We start from the raw sequence: 17,960 nt of genomic DNA on the forward strand, positions 1-17,960 counted from the left end.
ACATCAATCCTTCATGAGAGAGAGAGAGAGAGAGAGAGAGAGAGAGAGAGAGAGAGAGAGAGAGGGAGGGAGAGAGGGAGAGAGAGAGAGAGAGAGAGAGAGAGAGAGAGAGAAAGAGAGAGAAAGAGAGAGAAAGAGAGACAGAGACAGAGACAGAGACAGAGATGATTTGAAAGTACCCTAGTGATGCATGAAACATTTAAATAATTTTCTAGGTTGAACGTGACATATGACTAGAATACCATCACTTTTAAGAGGTTTGTTTATAAGAATAGTCTAGACAGTTTCCTGACATAAATTGTTGCATACTTTAACTCATGAGACCAGCCAACAATATTTTATTTTTCCTAATTCCTAATCCACATTGTGAGGTATAGAAACATCACTGATTTTGCCCCACAATGGTACAGAGTGATATCTTTCCTCAACCTCTTCCATAACAATACCTCCCTTTTTCTCTCCATCAATTTTTCCCTTTACTTTAGATCTAGTCAGGCTGGTTCTTTCTAATTTCTCATCTATCATATCCCATTCTCTGCTTTCTCTTATAATCCTCTCTATAATAAGATTGATACTATTGTGTCCAAAACTATATACCAGTTAGCTGTGGATCTCTTCAAAGGAATGATGTTTTGTTTATGTTTTACATAGAATACCTTTAGATTTGCTACAGTGTATTTTTATGTAGTCATATGTGGTATTATAATTTTTTTAAAACTTGAATTCCTTGTTATGCTATATGAATAATAAGACTTGAAAACTAAGCACACATGAGTACAATTTTATAATAGAATAAAATTAATAGAAAAGCTAATCCTACCTAAATTTAACATTATGCATAGTCAATATTTTTTTGTAAGTTAATTAGGCATATTTGTTTTAATTTGCAACCTATTTGTGAATTTCTCCTGCTATGCAAATGACAGATTCTCCTGAGCCCATTAGGCCAAGTCCCTCTCACATTTTAAAAAAGAGAAGTGGAGAGAGCTACATATTCATGGAAAGAGGCATTCTTTATAGTAAAAAAAAAAATAGTAGGAAGCAAATAGGAGTGCATGCTTCATCCCTGGTGAGAGGGGAAAATACAAGTTACTTCTCAGAGGAAAGATAGTACAAAAGGACTAAGATAAAGGGTGTATTATCACAACAAAGAACAAGATGGGAAGTCCACAGATTATATTATAAAGTTGAAAGGTAGAACTGGGATAGATTGAGAAGGGGCTAAGTGTGGACCTTCTCCTCTAGAGATAAAAGGATTAGTTCTAACTTTCAGAGACTTAGCCAAGAAGCTCTGTGACATCTATGTAAGGGATCAAAGGTCCCTATTGTAATGCAAGGTGGCTAACAGAAACTTTTTGCTTCTGTAATTTCTAATGGTCACAAAAAGTCAGTTAAACATTTTAGAATGTTCAGAAAGTCAGTTAGAACTTAAAGCTATAAATAGAGGTGAAGTTCCAACAGACTAGGCTTTTGCCTTCTGGCTTTCGCTGTGGCTGGAGGCTTTTGCTTTGGCCTTTCGGCTTTGGCCTAATTGTTTCGGCCTTGGCCTGTGCTTATTTTGTTTGGGGGAAATTTGGACCTATCTCATTTCTCTGGACCTCTCCCTGATCTCCCATCTCCATCCTTCCCCTTCCCTGATTTTCCTTTGGGTTCTGGGTGGAAGGGAGGACTTGGTGATTGAACATTATGGGTTTTAGTTTCTTTAGATAATTGGAGTATCCTCAAATAAGTTATCCCTAGGTTTGATAAAGACTTTATTTAAAAAGCAGTCAAATCTTCCTGACTGGGAGAGCCGGGCTCTCTCTCTCTCTGTCTAAACCTCTCCGAAACCCATCCCCCATCCTCACCCCTGTTCCTAGCAGCAATTAGAAAACCCTGAACCCCTCTCCCCTTCTGACTGACCCTGGTATTAATAAATCCCCTTGTTACCTATTCAAACCCTGTGGTGAGTCATTGTGTCGAAAATTAAGACAAGGGCCAAGAGGAAAGAATCATTTTCCTTTATTTCTTGAGACAGCTGGGGCATCCATCTTGACAGGAAGTACCCACCTTCAAGACTTCCTCCAGCCATCAGTTTCACTGGCAGGGAGGGGCCCTCTCTACCCCTCCTTCAGGAGACTTTGAAACTAACAAGAGAAACCTTCCAGTCAAACCTAAACATTTCTTACTGGCCCTGGTTTCCTCCCTGTATCCTCTGTCTCAAGCCTCTGGGAATAAACCTGTTTGAGCTGCCCTCTCCTACATACTCCATTTCCCTTATCTCCTATATACCTTCCCATACCTTCATTACTCTTCCAATCACCATATAATCACCCTAATATCCCCATTTATCCTTCCTTTGACCCAAACTATGTTTCTTTGACCTACTCAGATTATTTACTGATATTTCTTGATAACACTATAGTCTTCATTAAACTACATGTACACCCGTGTATGTAGAGATGCTAGAGCAGTAGATGAGGTAATCAGCCACTGATTTTCACAGTGCTTTCTTCCTGTCACCAAGACTGAGAGGCTAAAAGAGAAGTCTGTGATTTTTAGAGATACTTGTTTCTGCCCAACCTAAGCCTAGTCTCACTTTGTAAGATTTCTCCCTGATTTACTATTAGTTGTAATTTTTGCTCAGATCAACAAGAATTTCAGTATTATTTTAAAATTTTGCAATCATCACAGGTCCTCAATCATCTTATGTAGTACCATAGAGTATTTTATTTGACAAGTAAGGATCACAGACAGAGGTCTCAAGAAGTCAAGGAAGAAAGAAGCCATCCTTAGTGATCACAATCCTTAGTGATTGTGATGGGAGAATTGATGGTAGTGGAGTTGACTGAGGCCTCATATTAAGGAGCTACTGTTCCTAAATGTGGTCCTTAAAAATATCATCCATTTAAAATGTTATTTTCTTCATTTTTCTGATGACTAATTTAAATACTCCTAAAAGATCGTTGTATACATTTTTTACTTTTATTTTTTGTTTTTAAAATCCTTACTATGTATTGGTTCCAAGGCAGAAGATTGATAAAGGATAGTTAATGGGGGTTAAGTGAATTGACCAGAGTCACATAGCTAGAAAGTGTTTGAGACAAGATTTGAACCCAGAACCTCCTATCTCTAGGCCTGGCTCTCAATGTACCAAGCTACCTAGCTGTCTCTATTTTTATTTTTTTTAAATCTCACTTAATGACATAAATTTGTCAAATTTGACAAAATTTGACATGAAATATGTCAAAATATAACAAGATAAAACAATAAAATTCTCTAACCATTCTAGAGAGGAACAAGCCAGTTATTTCCTAAAATGAATGGAGCTATGATTCCAAAATATTTTATATCTCTAATTAGTCTAGGAAATACAGCTTTAAGATGCTACAATTATGACATCATTAGCAAATAGGAGGGTAAGTATGGATTATTGAGATGAGATGAAATAATTTTTATTTTTGTTACATGGGAATAGTCTTAAATTCAAATATATCTGTGACTTTAATAGTTAGATGAAAAGAGACTAAAAATTAAATTAGTAAAGAAATCAATTAACTTACCAAATGGAGAAATATGGCAACCACACACAACACAAGTTAAGAATATAAAGTAGTTCATACAAATCTTTTGGAGAAGGATCATAAAATACTATAAGCTGTAGAACAGTGAAAAGCATTAGGGAAATGAGTAAGGAAAATGTTTGGCAAAGCTAGCCAAGGGACACTTAAGGATGAAAATGGAAGGAGAAACATAACTGAAGAATAGGAAGGATTGTCAAAGATCTTTTAGGTTTGCATTAAACCACTTCCTTTTCTTGAGAAACATAATCTACTCTTCTGTGAGACTGCTTCTCTACTTGAAAATACCCTCATGGTGAGACCAAATGAATAACCAGCCCAAGGCTATGAGATCAGAAGACTAGTTCATATATTTCATTTGATCCAACTGCCTAAAACAGATACTGTATGGGCTTACTCCTCCACTCTCTCATCTTTCATCTAGGTTCAGTAATTAAATTGATAGATAATCAAACTGATCATATTGATATATTACCATTTTCATAGAAAGGACATACCAACTGATTGCTTATGGATCATCTTGCTCTCTTTTTGACTTCTAATGCACTCCAGTCCCTGGCCACCCCCACAATACAAATGTTATCTCTCCTATTAGAATGTAATTTCCTAGAGGGAAAGGGACTACGTCACTTTTCTATTAGTATCCTAAGTACTTGTGCTTGGCACATAGTAGGTAACAAAAAAGTGCTTATTTGTTCATTAATTTATGAGAAAGGAAAGAGGTGCCATCATACATAAATTTCAAAGTTATATCCTAGTTACTAACTACTGCCTCCTTAGAGAATAGACAAGAAAAGCACTAGGGGAAAAATTGATTAAACAAAGTATACCTAGAGATCTGTGGAGGTCAAGGATTCACAGACTATCATGGCAGTTTACACCATTGTGAGGTTGCTGAAAAGTTGATTCTAAAAGAATATAATGGTATTAAGATTACCACAAGTATGAGGGAAATATTTTTAGTTCAAAAAAAATTAATGGAGAGGACACCAAACAGCTACCAAACTATCTATTTTTATACCTAAGTAACATTTGGTGAGAATTCTATAGCAGACAACATCTTGGGTAAATAGGTAATGCAATGAATAGAGTGAGGGATCTGAAGTCAAGAATACCTTAGTTAAGATCCAGCCTCAGACACTAGGTATGTGACTCTGGGCAAATCACTTAACCATGTTTGCTTCAGTTTCCTCATCTGTAAAATGAGCAAGGGAAAGAAATGGCAAACCACTCCAGTATTTTTGTCAAGAAGATCTTAAAAATGGAATTACAAAGAGTTGGACACAACTGAAACTACTCAATGACAACTGTTACCACATCTGGAGTATTACATAAGTAACTGAAAGATGCAGAGAATGCAAGATCCCATTGTGCCCATACATAGTATTTGTTAAATATGAAAAAAATTTGGTCAGTAAAACAATATACCACCTTAAAATTCATTGATTTACAGATTTAGAATTGTATGGAGCCTTGGAGGTCTTCGAGTTAATCACCTTTATTTTACAAATAAAGAAACTGAGTCCTATAGAAGCTAATTTAACCTCAAGGTTTACCTCAGTAGTTTCTGTCTGAGACAATATTAGAACTCATACCATCCTTATTTCAAGCCCAGCCCTCTCTCTTTTATAATATAACATAGTGTCTTCTAGTTATACATCAAAATTAGGTAAGATTCCTGGAAAGAAATCACATTAGCCAATAATTTGCTTGTTAAGTAATCATAGACTTTATCAATTTTCATTTGAGTTTTAAAGTTTTATTTTTTATTTCTAATTTATAAATATATATATATACATATATATATATTGTTGAGAACTGATTTGTAAATGTAATGATATAAAAGGCTAATGTTATTCTGAAACTCCTCACTAGCAACAAGGCAATAGGGAAAATCTGTTTTTATTTCAGTTAATGACATTTTAAAAATTTGTACTTCAGTTAACTTAGTTTAACTGCTTTTCTTGAGAAAATTCATATCATGCCTTTATTATTGTGTATCCTATAATAATATTTCCTCAAATACTCTGAAACCAGAATTTTTTAGCAATTCTGTTGATATCGCAAATGGTTGTCCTCAATACTATAGTTCATGCTGATTCAGTTACATTCTTGAAATAGGAGCATGAATAGGCATTATAATTATCTTTTAAGACACAGTGAAAGCTATAAAAATTAGCAAATGCTTTTTTGGCTATATCTGATATTTCTTCCCTGTTCTCTGACATTGCATTTATCAAAGAACTAATAGTTTGGAGCCTATGCACTGAATGATTCTAGGTAAGATAGCATCAGAGGGCTAAGACATTCAGAAATTATAGAGTTGATACTCTGGCCCTCACAGTTTTAAGAGCATCATATATTTCTACAAATCACATAGAAAAGCCAAGATTTAACAGCAAGGTTATCTGATGCTTAAAATATTTGTATTTGCCTGCCTCATGCAGCAACACACATTTTCTGGAACATACATTTCAATATGTCTATGCCTCTTTTGTATACCTTTTGTTCCCCTTTCAAATCCCCAATGTAAGATAAATAAAAGACATAAGAACAATGTCATTTGTCCTGGGTAGATTTTTTTTATACTGCTTTGCTTTTGTTCTAGTGAAGGTTAATGAACTAGTAGCCTCAAGAGATGAGTTTCTGAACATAGAGAAGATATTGCTGAGACAGATATGATGCCATTTTTAATAATTTCTCTCAGCCCTTGTTTTGACATGGATATAGTAGGGCAAGCTGGTAAGGTCCTCTTTTCATTTAGTTTCTATGACTGGATTTGATGATTTTTTTTTCATGTATAGTGATGAGCACATGATAAAGGCACATTTTAAATTGTGCTAAATTATGTTGTAAATTCAGGTAGTATTCCGCACTCATAATGCACATAGAAGGAACTATAGTAAGATAAAAAACATGGTGCAATCCAACAGAATTCTTCTAATATCATCAAGTAACCATCTACAAAAAAAAATCACAACCAGTAAGAGAATTTCTGTAGAATTTAGAATTTCCTGAAATGTTAATTTGTCTTGTCTCTCTTGAATTATGTTGTTCTATCTCTCCCAGGATTGGAGAGATGAAAGAATAAGCAATACTTTATAAATGTTAATAATAGATAGAATCAAGGATATAAATGGAGAAGAATATAACCTTTTCATAACTATAAATTTGTGCTATTCAGTTTCAACTTGTCCCTTCCTGTCTACCATTTAACAATCCTTTGATTCTCTTAATATGTCTTTATACAGCTTAATATGTTTTTGTACAGCTTCCGATCCAACAGCTGTCTTACCTTTATTCTTTCAACTCCTGATAATATTGAGCCCTCAGTCCGAGTATTAATTTCATTTCCTTCATTGAGGCAGTCTAGCATGAGATAATTTATAGATTGATGAAGTATTTACTAAATCCTTGCCATGTGCCAGACACTCTGTTAAGCTATCAGGATACAAAATAATAGCAATTAAGGCAGTTCTGCCTTCAGGATGTTTACATTCAAATGGAGGAATAAATACAACAAAAGAGGAGTTAGAAAGATGAGAGAGATGCTGAGTGGGATGGCAAGGAAGTATTGAGGCCACGTTTTACGGAAGATAAGGCAAAAAAAAAATCTTGTCCCATATAAGTTTAGTGTGTTATATATAGGTTTCTGCATTTTGGGTATGATTGAATGGAAATGGCATGGTGTGGAGAGACTGGTATAAGAGTCCTGATTCTGAACAAGAAAAGGCAAAGAAAATAAATCTATCAGATCCCAGTGTGCTTTTAGGGGTGGTGTCCAAGGTTTCTGGGAAAAGAAGAAGGAAATAATTGATTTAGTCTTGTCACCGCCTCCATATATTTCTGCTTTTACACTTATTCTTCTCTCTAGTCTCAGAAGTGTCATTCTTTTTAAAAGCTAAGCCTTAGCTAATTGTACCTTAGATCACATCATTCCCTAAATCACGAAGGATGTTCTTGTTTCTTCTTTCTCCAAAATCTTCAATTTCTTTCTCTCTACTAATTCCTTCCCCTTGGACTTTAAATAGGCACACATCATTATTTTGACAAAAGCTCTAATGTGGCCCAGCTGCTCCCTCTAGCTACTGGTCTATTTCTTTCCTAATTTTCCCTGAAAACAAAACAACAAAAAGTTTAATTATGTTATCTGCATCTGCTGCTCTAATTTCCTCACCACCTGCCTCACCTTTTTTTTTTGTCATCCCACCACTCTACTCAAAATCATATCTCAAGGGTTAACAGTGATTTTCTAATTGCCACATGTACTGGACTTAACAACGTTGACCAACATCTGTCCTCAAAAATCCTTCCTTCTTTCCTTGGATAATGCTTTATACCAAATGGATTCTTTCTTCATTTCTGCAATGGTGCTTTCTCTATTTTCAATTATGGGTATTTCATATTCGATCTCATCTCTTTTTGTCTGGTATTTCTACAATCTGTCCTGCATGCAATTTATACATTTCACATCAACAACTAATATCTTTAGCTTGATGAATTCTATATTTTGTATTCAGTTCTCTCCTCTCACCTGAATTCACACTAGCCTTATGTCTCTGAATATTCCTAAACATCTTCCCTCATTAAAACTATTGTGCATCTTCCAAAATGCATTGCAAGCAACTCAAATTTAACACATTTAAAATAATTCATGATTTTCCTCTAAACCAATTTTTCTCTATAAATGTAATCCCAGGCATCCAGGCTCAAAATGTAATCCCAGGCTTGGGTTTATCATTAGTTCTTATTAATACTAAAAACTAATATTTAAGTAGGACTATAAGGTTTACATAATAATCCTATGCGATAGGTCATACAAGGTCATTACATTACAAGGTTGTTACATAGATGAGGAAACTGAAGACCCTAGAGGTTAAGCAATTTACCTGTGAGCACATAGTCACTAATTTTTAAAGTGGAATTAGAAACCAATTTTCCTGAACACAATTCCAACACTTATCAATTACATTACTCTGCTTCTCCATTATCTGTTTTAGTCCATTTTACTCCTTCCACTGGTATTTATTTTAACCTCTCCAAATCTTCTATTTTCTGCCATGCAGTTAAATGTTTTTCAATGAACACAACACAGATAATATATTTAATTCCATTAATGCTTTATTGTTATTTTCATATCTCAGAGGTACCATGATAGCATTTTGATTTTCTCTCTGTATTGTTTCTCCATCTCACCAAATGACTACCCCAAATGTACTTTTCTAATCAGACATGTTCTTGAGAAAAGCTTTAGATATGGATACTTCTTAACTATGATTCTAATTGCATCAATTTCACCTTTGCGGGTCTATTTTTTTCTCATTTGTAATATTAAGGTATTGGACTCAATGACTTTTCCCCAAATTTTAAATCTATGATTGTGTATATTTATAACGCCTTCTAGCATATGGGTCATCACTGGCTATACAATGTCCCAAAAGTCTTAGTTGTCCTCTTAAATTGATTTTTAAGTATATGTAGCTTAAAATTAAAGGTTATAAAATAAGAGAGAAAGATGCCTGATATAGGACATATTATACAATCAATATCTCCCAAAATTCTGTTCATTTTTAAGATAGTTTAAACTAAAAACACACTGCAATTTTGGGGAGATACTATATTTGTATTATATATCTTTTTTCTTTTATTTTTAAAATTATTTTTTCAACTAACTCATATCTGCTTTCTATACTTTCTACAATACACCTCCCCTATTTTCTCCTAGATTACTTGTCATTTTGATTTTTTTGAGATCATAGTATTCCATCATTTAAAGAAATTTATCATCTTTGAGACAATATGTGTGGTAATGTGATGAACTTTTATAACAGCAAATGTCTTGGGATCATTAAAACTATTGTGCATCTTCCAAAATGCAATCCATCCCAGGCTCCTCCAAATCATTACTAGGGCCAAGTCATTTCTCTGTATTATATATGAATATGTGTAAAAATGTGCTCATACATACATATGTATTTGCACACATATGTGTATGTGTACAAAGAGATGTAGAAATCAACAATGACAGAAAAAGTGCATAGGGATCCTATGTTAAAGCCAAGAACTCCTTGGTTCAAATGGAGTCTCTGACATATATTAGCTACGTGACCCTAGGCAAGTAATTTAATCTATTCTTAAAGCTCTTGGTAAATCTTTAACACTAAATTGCAGAGAAGGTGCCCATCAGCCTGTGTTGGCAAGAATTTTCTTACCTAGAATTTTCTTCTACCCAAGAAATAATAGATCTAGTCCCTATACATGTATGTATTTATCCATCCCTTCATTTTATCTGAATAACGTATTATTCACATTATATATATTTGTGTGCGTATATGTATACATACACATAATATATATGTGTGTGTGTGTGTGTGTGTGTGTGTGTGTGTGTATACACATATACTAGAGAAACTGAGAGCCAAAGACAGTAAGTAGAGAGAGAGCCTTGAAGTCAAGAAAATCTGAGATCTAGTTCCATCTCTGACACATACTAACTGGGTCGTAACACTGGGAAAACTACTTTATTTCTTCATGCTCTAGACAAACTGGTAGTTCCTTCACCACTTGATTGTCCAGTCATGTCCAAATATTCATAACCCTATTTGGGGTTTTCTTGGTGAAGATACTGGAGTGGTTTGCTATTTCCTTCTCTAGCTCTTGTAAATGAGGAACTGAGACAAACAGGGTTAACTAGTGTAACACAACCAACAACTGTCTGAGGCTACATTTGAACTCAGGAAGATGAAGCTTTCAGACTCTAGACCTGGCACTCAATTCACTACACCACCTAGCTACTCTCACCACCTAATAGTTCCCTTTAATTAAATTACAAGCCCAGCCCCTATATGTTGAAATGCACAGGTATGCATGTACTGTACATTAAAATACTTAAAAACTCATGCATAGTATTAAAATACTATGCATGAGTTTTTAGAAATGTTTGTCTATTCCGATGTATATATTTATGTACATGTGCATAATTCATAGAAATACATAATTATTGATAAACTAATTTGTAATACACACAGCTTCATGTAATATTATGGATAATATACATTTCTATACATTCCTCTCTTTTACCAATACATATTTTTAATTCCTTGATACTACTGGTTTATGGTAATTAGTAGACATCTGTGAATAAGGGCATGGGAAAACTTCATAATTAATATGGAATCCCTTTTTATTAAAGTGTTTAGAACATTGGCAAATCCCACTGTTTACAGATTCATTGATTTCTTTTTTTTTTATCCCTTTCTTTAAGATATCTTATTTATCTTTGAGTGCTTTTTTGGAGGAGATTGTAGGTGGTGGGGAGGCATCTCCCTCTCTTATCTATGCTGGAAGTAGAACATCTATTCACAGGAACAATCCCACCTACTGATTAGCATGGGAATTTGCACTGTTTCTGATGTAGACTGGTTCTTCCCCTTCTTAGTTATCTGATAGACTCCCAAATCTGGGACTCATCATATTGGTGTCAAATTTAGAGTAGACATTGAGTCTACTAGAATTCAGACCTCCTAAGCACCAATGTTCTACCAGACTCAGTCTCTCATATAATAGGAATTACAAACATCATTCATCATGAAGTTGAGTGCTTTTAATATTGTTTTCTTAAATATATTTTTTCTGTATTTATTTGGTTAGATTCAAGCATGCCTGCCAACTAAGTCTTCATAAATGCCCCTGCTATTTCCTCATAAGCAAATTTTACACTAAACTAGCTGAATCTATATATCAAGGTTCCACTCCTACTAATACTTATACTCCATCAATAAAGAAATGAAAATCACTTTATTTCATTTATTATTTATTTTACTGGCTTCTAATTTTATTTCTGAAAGCTCTCAGGATGATCTGACTCATCTAGATTTCTTGGCAAATGCTGTTTGTTCATTTCTTTTCAACTTTTTTTGAGACAATAGTTTTTAATCTTTCACTATCACCATCATCTTCATCATCACCTGTAATTTGCTTACATTCTGAATTGGTATTGTATTAACTTCTTTGTTTATCTCTGTGAAGGAGATTGTTTGCTGGATAAAATTTCTGCTCTCTTTTGACATCCTTGTAGTACTGACTATTTTTCTTTAGATTTCATTATGAAATCATGTTAGAGTACATTCCATAAATTAGAGAATATCTAAAGAAATGGTAGTATATGAAGGTAATGGAATATCACTGTACTCTAAGAAACTATGAGAATCATAAATACAGAAAAGCAAAGACAATATTGATATATTATGACATGAGCATTCAGAAAAAAATAGACAACAAATGACTAAAACAATGTAAATGGAAGGAATGACAATAAAACAGAACTGAATTAAACAGCAATTTATTAATTAAATCTACAAGCATTTATTAATCACTCACTGTGCTAAGTACTAGGAATACAAATTTAAGCAAAAAGGATTCCTCAAGGAGCTTAAATTCTAATGAATGAAAACAGAAAGCAGCTTGATGAGAAATAAAGACATGATTGGACTGGATGACATCCTTAAAGGATGTCTGGGAGGAACTATCCATTTAGAATGAGGGACCCATAGTGATCTTCCAGGATGGAGAAATTTCTAGAAGTTTATAGAGAAGTCTGGAGTGCAACCTTGTGTAAATGACTAGATATTTCTTCTCTATTCTGTAGATATAGGGATCCATGGGTGTGCAACATTGTGCATAACATAAGGCTTTTTTTAATGTTTTATATGTAAAAAAGATATTTCCTGTATATTGCTACATAACAAGTTTCACTGTTTTATGTAATCACTTGGTATTTACTTTATTAAATTAACTATATATAAATAAATTACTATATTAAAACTTTTTGAACGTCTTAAGAGTATTCATGACATGCAGGTATGAAACTAATAGCAGTCTACAAAACTTTACCTTTCCCATTTCTTGATCTGGAACCACATAAATATCAATTATCTTTGTAATATGACCCTAGTTAGTCTTGTTGACTCTGATTTCTTTTGCTTTCATCCAACCTTAACTCCTTATTTTTCCAAACTATTAGGCTAGTTCCATTACTGTTTAGAAAACTCAACCTTAATACCTTCTTCCATGCTTTCACTTATGTTTTCATTTATATTGATCCTCTTATAATGAATGCTTTATCTCCTCTCCCTTATTCTTGTCTTTCTTCTTCCCTTCTTCCCTTCACTTTCCTCTTGTTTTCTCTTATCAGATATTTTCAGACCAAATCCTTTCACTCATTAATCACCCATTAATTTCATAATATCTTCCTTTATTATTCCTGTTTGGAATTATCTGTTATGATAGCTGATAGATTTTACATAATTTAGGAAAGAAAAATGAACCATATGGCTTTAAATAATTCCAATGGTATTTATGTACAATATTCATGCTGTGTTTTGCAGGATTGAAAAAGTAAAATATCCTGAGGAACAAAAAAAAAGTCATATATGCTTGTTTAACGGAGTTGATTCTTGAAATCCCATTACCCAATCACAGAAAAGGGGCCAATAACAAAGTGTTAAACCACCCATAAAAATGTGGCTACTCCAGGTGATCCCTTTATGAGGTGTAAGCAAGTCCCCTGAGTGATTTTGGGAGCAACACCATAGGATGAACAGTGATTTTCCATGTCCCTTGCATGACCTTTAAAAGTCAGTTAGCCAGTTTAGGAGGAACTGAAACTCAAGGAAGAGGCTTGGAAATGGAGGACAGGTTATGAGAAGCTGCTTGGAGCTAGATGAACAGAAACAAGGCATATGAATCTCCTACTAGGAAAGGGAGCATGGTTCAGAGAGCAAAGTTATTTGTGTCTGAAGAGAGTCCCGACAGATGCTTTGTTGCAGAATCCACCTAAGTTCATTACAGACCATGAGGTATTCTTACTCTCTGTGGGATCACTTTTGGAAGCCTGAAACCTTTCTCTCTGTGCATAGGGAAAGTCTGTTTACCTTTCTTTGTTTTAAACATTTGCTTTGCCTTTATAAGCAATCTTAACTACAAGCCTTTACTTGTCTGATTATATTATTGAAAAGACAGTATAGAGGAGACAATTTAGTGGGGAGAATCCTCAAAGAATAGAGATAAATAGATTTGACATAGAGGTCTTTCACCAGAGCACAGTGTCTGGCTGAGTTTCAGAATTTAAAAAAAGGAAAAGGAAAAGAAAAGGAGAAAAGAAAGATAGCACTCCAAATACTTTGGTTCAACTTCCAAGAGCAGAGAACAAACATTTATGCCAGGTAATATATCAAGACAATGCAACAATACTATGGTTCAAAGAATCCTTTCTATACAATTTTCTACAATTTAAATGTAGTATTGAGAAGACTGGGTTCTTGAAAGCCATACATAGGAACTAAATCTCTGACAGGTCATATCAAACTAGGAAAGCTTACTAACATTGGCTAATGGCTTCTTAATACAATTTATCATGGCCCCAAAGTGATGATGTTTTAGCCACAGTAATCCCCAACACCAATCTACTAATTTATAGAACATTTGCAGTAACTGTGTCAGTAAAGAATCACACACTCAATAGAGGTAGTCCAAACCATACTCCAAAATAATCCCAACTGTTGTGATTCAGTCATTTTTTCAGTCATGTCTTACTCTTTGTGACTCCATTTGGGGTTTTTGTGGCAAAGATACTGGAATGATTTGCTATTTCCTTTACCAGCTGATTTTATTGTTGAGGGAACTGAGGCAAACTAGGTGAAGTGACTTGCCATGGATCACACAGCTGTTGAGTGTCTGAGGCTAGATTTGAACTCAGGAACATGAGTCTTCCTAACTCCTGACTTAGTACTCTATCTACTGTATTCCCTCGCTGCCTTTCTAATCTCCATTACAACATATTAAGCAAGTGGTCAATTTACCCTTGCTCAGAAACTTTTACTAATAGGGAGGATTCTACTGCCTTCTTTGGCAACTTGTTCTAATTTTTGTCATCTCCAATTATTAGGAATTTTTTTCTGATATAACATAAAATATATTTTTTCAATTTCCACTTATTACTCTTGTTTCTAACTTTTTGGAGCCAGGCAGAAAAAAATAATTTCCTTTCTATATTATAACCTCTTAAGTATTATCAGAAAAAATATATCTACATATGAAGACAGCTGCCATGAGTGTTCTGTCCTCAAGCTTAAGGTCTCTTCTAGGTTTCAGATCTTATGGGTAAAATCCAAAGGAACTTTATTAAAAAATTTTCAAGAAAGTTGTATTTTGAAATTCTCTGGTACCCCACAAAACAAAAATCCAGGAAATGGTGCTAGATTTAGTGGTGTTTTATTTTTCTTAATTTTAAGTGGCAATATAGCCTTTATATAAGCTTCACATTAACTTCAATTCATATTTCAAGGCCTCAATATTCATTACTTATTGCATTTATAAATAGGGATAAAGAGAAGAATAGGGACTAGATCAAACAGCTAGATGACTCAGTAGATAGAGCACTGGTCCTGGAGTCAGGAAGATTCATCTTCTTGAGTCCAGATCTGGCCTCCAGCACTTAATAGCTGTGTAACCCTGAGCAAATCACACACTAATTTTGCCCCAGTTTCCTTATCTGTAAAATGAGTTGGAGAAGGAAATGGCAAACCTTTGTCAAGAAAATCCCGAATGGGACAATGAAGAGTTGAATACTACTGAAAAACAATAACACATATTGGACTTTTAATATTGGAAACTCTCAGGTGAGGAAATCCTCTTTATCTATGCAACATACCCTTTGCATTTTATGAACTTAAGAGAGTTGCCAAGAGGGTAGCTGGATAGCACAACAACTAGAGTGCTGCCCTTGGAGCCAGAAAGACCCAAGTTCAAATCTTGTTTTAGATACTTACTTAACTCAGGGACACTGTGCAAGCCACTTAACTTCTTTTAGTATCAACCTTCATCTATAAAATGAGGATTATAATAACATCTATCTCATAATCTTGTTGTGAGGATTGAATTATCATCTATATCTTCATATATATATATATATTTACATATCCAAATATATGCCTCTATGCAAACATACATATATATATATATTTTACAATATTATGTAAAATTAGATATTGTTAAATAGTTTGCTAAGTGTCCTATAAGTATGTATCAGAGTCAGAATTTCTTCTGGATTCATGACTGTCTCTCCACTTAACATATGCTGTCTCAAATACAGATTTTTCAGTGTAGACTTAAAGGTGTAAATAATAACTGGTAAATTAGATAAGAAGATTCAATTCATTGAATATAATTCAGGAGGCTTAAAATCTATATAAATCAACTTTTTTGAAACAAATGAGAATACAAATAATGCAATGAACTCTTTATTGATACCATCTACCATAACTTTACACATTGATTTATTGCATGCATTCATCTGTTATTTTTATTAGATAGAGTCTAAATAAAATACACTTACTGAGAGCAAATTAGGCACCAAAGGACATGAAGACATACATTCTGTAATTTCATTTAGTGTAATGGATTGGTAACTTATAAAACATAAGATTAACTTAATAAACAAAATAGAATAATATAGCTCAATATAAAAATATATCCTTGATAAATCTTCCTTTTTAGTTTTCACTTCTATGAGAAATATTAGCAGGATACAAGTCTCTCTGATCTATTTCTTGCATTGACTTAACTGAGAATTATGTGAATGCAAGGACTTTTGAATCAGCCTCTGAGTTGCAAATGAATCAAGAAAATGTTTTCTTTGCAAGATACTGTGGCAACTTTTGTTTTGTTTTATATCCAGCATATATTCTGATATATCTTACAATCAGATATCATCAGCTTTGCAGTGATATTCTCCAGTGTTCCTGGAGCGTTTCATAGCATTTAACACATTAGTGATTCCTTTCAGCTTATTGGAGACTTCTTGTCAGGTAGTGTAATAATAAGTAGTATATCCCAGTTTTGTGTGGTGGGACTTTTACTTAATTCATACATCACTATTTCCTATTCCTATCTTATGTTCCCCCTCCCTCCAAAATAATAAATCCATATCTTGTCTTATCACTATACTAATTATCTATTCCTATTCTAAGGCGGGTTTTGGAGAGGTTGGTGGGGGGAATGAGGGTTGTAACATGAAAAGTTTTTCATTGAACACAATGTCCAAGTTTAGAGTGTAACAATTTTCTTATCCTTAAATTCTTCTCCTAAGTTATTATTTAATCCATCTATGATTTTTAACAGAATTTTAACTTGTTTCTACTTTTAATGTATGTCTATCAAGTAATACAATACAACTATCTTATTATTCCTAGCTTTTATCTAATTATGCTTAAACTATCTATGTTTTACATGCAATGTGTTTTTATAATGAGAATCTATTTTAGTATGTTAGTATTCTTAGTTATTTATCCAACAACACTTATATATTTTATTCTTATGCTTTCTCTGCACTAGCTCGCTAAACATTTTGAACTTCCCTAGCCCTTTCTGCTCTTCCCCTATGTCTAATGTCCAAATTATCTGCTAAATTGTTAGTATGCTACAGTATCTACATGGTTAGAGACTATTATTTACAATTCTACTCTACTTTTCCAACCTATGTTACAGGTATGTATAAATTTTACATTATTTACACTATTATACATTTGTACAAGCATTAGTCCTGCATATCAGTGTTAATTAGACAAGAAAAATCACTTGATCTTCTTAGGTGGTTAAAACCTTTTGGAACTTGCAGCTATTTACATTATATATATATATGTACATATGTACATATATATATACACACACACATACATTTTCTATTTAAACAATCTTCAGACATGCTTATTTACATGAGATCTAGACTAGATATCAATTCTGTGTTGTGTTTTGTGTTCTCTTTATGTACTGTGTATGCAAAGTACTCACCCTTGTTTTCAAAGTTGTCAGTTTTCTTCAAGTTGTCTGTAGATTTCTCATGATTCTTGATGCTATGTACTGTGGTTGCATTTTCACTAAAGTGTGAGCTTAATTTGTGTTTTTGTGCTATCGCTGCACCATAGTCTTACATAAACCATTTCCTTCTGTCCTCTTCTTTGTGCAATTGTCCATTTTTGTAAAGTTCAAAGTTCAAAAGTTTTTCCACAATGTCTTTTCAAATATTCTTTTTCTTGTATCTTTCTTCTTGATGATTTCCCCAATTTCCTTTTCTTCTCTTGATTCTTTTCCCCTTCTCTGTTTCTCTGTCACATGTTGTCTGTTGTTGTACATGTTGTTGGACGTGCACTCTGCTCTGGATACAGGAACAGTGTGGATTATGATGCTTTTGTCAGTGATGTCAATCAATTGTTTGTGTGTCTATGTTATATGTACTTTCAGATGATTTTGTGTTTTGCAATGACTTGACTAGGTTTTGTAGATCAATATCCACTTACATATACTTTCCTTTTGGAGGGGTAATGTTCTCTGTCATTGCTAGTC

At 33.8% G+C, this 17,960-nt stretch overlaps 1 protein-coding gene across 1 annotated transcript in view; it reads left to right on the forward strand.

Moving 5' to 3' along the window:
* EPHA3 (EPH receptor A3) overlaps positions 1–17,960 on the forward strand; it is a 436,551-nt gene that overhangs the window by 268,866 nt on the left and 149,725 nt on the right. The window lies entirely within an intron of this gene.

This window comes from Gracilinanus agilis, chromosome 3, assembly GCF_016433145.1.
Source record: "Gracilinanus agilis isolate LMUSP501 chromosome 3, AgileGrace, whole genome shotgun sequence".
Taxonomy (NCBI): domain Eukaryota; kingdom Metazoa; phylum Chordata; class Mammalia; order Didelphimorphia; family Didelphidae; genus Gracilinanus; species Gracilinanus agilis.